The following is a 5,443-nucleotide window of genomic DNA, read 5'->3' on the forward strand; positions in this document are numbered from 1 at the left end:
TTTCAGACTGGATAAAAAAAGCAAGACCCATCTATTTGCCGTCTACAAGAGACTCTTTTTAGACCTAAGGATACCTACAGCCTGAAAATGAAAGGTTGGAGAACGATTTACCATTCAAATGGTCCTGAAAAGAAATCAGGGGTAGCAATCCTCATATCAGATAAAGTTTATCCCAAAGACTGTAGTAAGAGATGAAGAGGGACACTTAAAGGCTCTATCCAACAAGAGGACCTAACAATCATGAATATTTATGCCCCTAATGTGGGAGCTGCCAAGCATATCAATCAATTAATAACCAAAGTAAAGACATACTTAGATAATAATACACTTACACTGGGAGACCTCAACACGGTGCTTTCTGCAAATGAGAGATCTAAGCACAACATCTCCAAAGAAACAAGAGCTTTAAATGATACACTGGACCAGATGGATTTCACAGATATTTACAGAACTTTGCCTCTGAACACAACTGAATACACATTCTTCTCAAGTGCACATGAAACTTTCTCCAGAATAGACCACATACTGGGTCACAAATCAGGTCTTAACCGATACCAAAAGATTGGGATTGCCCCCTGCATATTTTCAGACCATAATGCTTTGAAACTTGAACTCAATCACAAGAAGAAATTTGGAAGAAATTCAAACACGTGGAGGTTAAAGACCATCCTGCTAAAAGATGAAAGGATCAACCATGAAATTAGAGAAGAGTTAAAAAGATTCATGGAAAAAAATGAGAATGAAGATACAACTGCTCAAAGTCTTTGGGATACAGCAAAAGCAGTCCTAAGAAGGAAATACACCACAATACAAGCATCCCTCAAAAAATTGGAAAAAAAAAAAACCTCAAATACACAAGCTAACCTTGCACCTAAAGGAACTGGAGAGAGAACAGCAAATAAAACCTACACCCAGCAGAAGAAGAGAGTTAATAAAGATTCGAGTGGAACTCAATGAAATAGAGACCAGAAGAACTGCGGAACAGATCAACAAAACCAGGAGCTGGTTCTTTGAAAGAATTAATAAAATAGATAAACCCCTATCCAGCCTTATTAAAAGAAAAAAGGCTCAAATTGCTAAAATCACGAATGAAAAAGGAGAGATCACAACCAATACCAAGGAAATACGAACGATTTTAAAACCATATTATGAGAAGAAATGGATGCATTTCTGGAAAACCACAAATTACCAAACCTGGAACAGGAAGAAATAGAAAACCTGAACAGGCCAATAACCAGGAAGTAAACTGAAGCAGTCATCAGAAACCTCCCAAGACACAAAAGTCCAGATGGTTTCCCAGGGGAATTCTATCAAACGTTTAAAGAAGAAACCATACCTATTCTACTAAAGCTGTTCCAAAAGATAGAAAGGGATGGAATACTTCCAAACTCGTTCTATGAGGCCAGCATCACCTTAATTCCAAAAACAGACAAAGACCCCCACCAAAAAAGAGAATTATAGACCAATATCCCTGATGAACACAGGTGCAAAAATTCTAAACAAGATACTAGCCAATAGGGTTCAATAGGACATTAAGAAGATTATTCACCATGACCAAGTAGGATTTATCCCCGGGATGCAAGGCTGGTTCAACACTCGTAAAGGAATCAACATGATAGATCATATCAACAAGACAAAAAACAAGAATGATATGATCCTCTCAATAGATGCAGAGAAAGCATTTGACAAAATACAGCATCCATTCCTGATCAAAACTCTTCAGAGTATAGGGATAAAGGGAACATTCCTCAGCATCTTAAAAGCCAACTACAAAAAGCCCACAGCAAATATCATTCTCAATGGGGAAACACTGGGAGCCTTTCCCCTAAGATCAGGAACAAGACAGGGATGTCCACTCTCACCACTACTATTCAACGTAGTACTAGAAGTCCTAGCCTCAGCAATAAAAGGTATTTAAATTGGCAAAGAAGAAGCCAAACTCTCCCTCTTTGCAGATGACATGTATACTCTACATAGAAAATCCAAAGGACTCCACCCCAAGACTGCTAGAACTCCTACAGCAATTCAGTAATGTGACAGGATACAAAATCAATGCCCAGAAATCAGTGGCATTCCCATCCACTAACAATGAGACTGAAGAAAGAGAAATGAAGAAGTCAATCCCATTTACAATTGCACTCAAAAGCATAAGATACCTAGGAATAAACCTAACCAAAGAGGTAAAGGATCTATACCCTAAAAACTACACAACTCTTCTGAAAGAAATTGAGGAAGACACAAAGAGATGGAAAAATATTCCATGCTTATGGATGGAAGAATTAATATTGTGAAAATGTCAATGCTACCCAGGGCAATTTACACATTTATTGCTATCGCTATCAAAATACCATGAACTTTCTTCAGAGAGTTGGAACAAATCATCTTAAGATTTGTGTGGAATCAGAAAAGACCCCGAATAGTTAGGGGAATATTGAAAAAGAAAACCATACCTGGCAGCATCACAATGCCAGATTTCAGGTTGCACTACAAAGCTGTGGTCATCAAGACAGTGTGGTACTGCACAAAAACAGACACATAGATCAATGGAACAGAATAAAGAACCCAGAAATGGGCCTTCAACTCTATGGTCAACTAATATTCGACAAAGCAGAAAAGACTATCCACTGGAAAAAGGACAGTCTCTTCAATAAATGATGCTGGGAAAATTGGACAGCCACGTGAAGAAGAATGAAATTAGACTATTCTCTTACACCACACACAAAGATAAACTCAAAATGGATGAAAGATCTAAATTTGAGACAAGATTTCATCAAAATCCTAGAGGAGAACACAGGCAACACCCTTTTTGAACTTGGCCACAGCCACTTCTTGCAAGATACATCTATGAAGGCAAGGGAAACAAAAGTAAAAATGAATTATTGGGACTTCATCAAGAAGCTTCTGCACAGCAAAAGAAACAGTCAACAAAACTAAAAGACAACCTACAGAATGGGAGAAGACATTTGCAAATGACATATCAGATAAAGGGCTAGTATCCAAGATCTATAAAGAATTTATTAAGTTCAACAACAAAGAAACACACAATCCAATCATGAAATGGGCAAAAGACATGAACAGAAATTTCACAGAGGAAGACATAGACATGGCCAACAAGCACATGAGAAAATGCTCTGCATCACTTGCCATCAGGGAAATACAAATCAAAACCACAATGAGATCCCACCTCACACCAGTGAGAATGGGGAAAATTAACAAGACAGGAAACAACAACTGTTGGAGAGGATGTGGAGAAAGGGAACCCTCTTACACTGTAGGTGGGAATGTGAACTGGTGCAGCCACTTGGAAAACTGTGTGGATGTTCCTCAAAGAGTTAAAAATAGACCTGCCCTATGACCCAGCAATTGCACTGCTGGGATTTACCCCAAAGATACAGATGCAGTGAAATGCTGGGACACCTGCACCCCAATGTTCACAGAAGCAATGTCCACAGTGGCCAAACTGTGGAAGGAGCCTCGGTGTCCATCGAAAGATGAATGGATAAAGAAGATGTGGTCTGTATATACAATGGATTATTACTTAGCCATCAGAAATGACAAATACCCACCATTTGCTTCAACGTGGATGGAACTGGAGGGTATTAAGCTGAGTGAAGTAAGTCAATTGGAGAAGGACAAACATTATATGTTCTCATTCATGTGGGGAATATAAAAATAGTGAAAGGGAATAAAGGGGAAAGGAGAGAAAATGAGTGGGAAATATCAGTGAGGGAGACAGAACATGAGAGGCTCCTAATTCTGGGAAATGAACAAGGGATAAGGGGAAGGGAGGTGGGCAGGGGATGGGGGTGACTGGGCACTGAGGAGGGCACTTGACGGGAAGAGCACTGGGTGTTATGCTATATGTTGGCAATTGAACTCCAGTAAAAATATACAAAAAAAAAGAATATATCATAATTCTTTTATTTATTCTCCTGTTGGTGAATATATGGATTCTTACTCCCTTGAACGTTCTTAATAATGCTGTACTCTTGTACTGTACATTCTTATATACACGCACGCATTATTGTCAAGTATATTCCTAAAAGAGTAAAAGTCATTGGCTCACAGGCTACATTTAGATTCAGCTTTAGCTGATAATACCACACTGTTTTTCAAAGTGATTGTACTAATTCACATTCCTATGAGCAGTATATGAGTTTCTGTAGCTTCAGATCTTCACCAATACTTAGAAGAATTAGCCCTTTAAAATCTTATCTACTTTGGTAGTTAAATAATGGTACCCCACTGGTCCAACAGGATAATTCCTTTAAACATTGTTTTGGAATTCACAGTCTAGGAAACAGGAAAATGTGGTCTGGGAATTTTATCATAAAGTTTTTGATGTTATGAAAAAGCATTATTTGGCTATGAAAGCTTATGAAATTGACACAGAGCCACCAGAGTTAGAGCTCTATCCACAAAGTTTTTGAAGATCCTGAGGAACCATAGGATAAAGGAAGAAAGAGACCAATTTAAAAGTCCTAATCAAAGGTTATTAGCTCTATTCTATTGTGAATTTCTATGATTTATGTAGGATATGTTTAAAAAGTGTTGCCAAATACCACTAACGTTCCAGAGGCCAGATACTTGTAACCAGTAAGATCTGAAAATCATCTGACATTCCATCTGCAGAAGGAAAGCATAAAAACCACAATCAAGCTAGGATCATATTAAATCATATCATCCTTCTGGGCACTTCTTTTTCTCCTTTGTATTTAAAATGATGAATTCCACCCACATAAAATGAACTTCTTTAACAACAACAAAAAAAGAGTAAAGATCTCTTTACTGACATTTATTTTTCTTTTTATAAGGTATACTGACACAATATTTATCACTTTTCTTGTCTTGTTTAAACTAGTTATTAAAATGGGGCCTAGATCAGTTAATTAATTCAAAAATGAATTAATGCAGGGTGCCTGGGTGGTTAGGCATCTGACTCTTGGTTTGGCTCGGTCATGATCTCAGTACGGAGTAAGCTTGAGTTTCTCTCCCTCTCCCTCTTCCTGTCCTGCTCTCTCTCTCAAATAAATAAATTGTTAAAAAACAAAACAAAAAAAATACTAAAAATGAATTAATGGAATCCATCACATCAATAGGCAACAAAAAGGAATTAATCATCCCATTTATGTTTGATACATGTATCAGATTTCCTTTGTGAATATCCTTTGTTTCCATCTTATAATGTGGACTGATTGTATTTTCAGCCTCCACAAAAATTCAATTCTGGGATAGGATGTTACTCCTCACTAGAAAGATTCACAAATGAATTTGAATGTCTTCTGGATGTCATGCCTTTGTCTTCCTCGATTTTCTTTCCTTCTTTCCTTCCTTCCATTTCCTTTCCTTTTTTTTCCAGAGGGAGGGGTGGAGAGTGGGATGGGATGGCTGGAGTATATGCTCAAATGACTTTTTTTTTTAGATTTTATTTATTTGACTTTTT

Source organism: Canis aureus, chromosome 34, assembly GCF_053574225.1.
Source record: "Canis aureus isolate CA01 chromosome 34, VMU_Caureus_v.1.0, whole genome shotgun sequence".
In the NCBI taxonomy this organism is placed as follows: domain Eukaryota; kingdom Metazoa; phylum Chordata; class Mammalia; order Carnivora; family Canidae; genus Canis; species Canis aureus.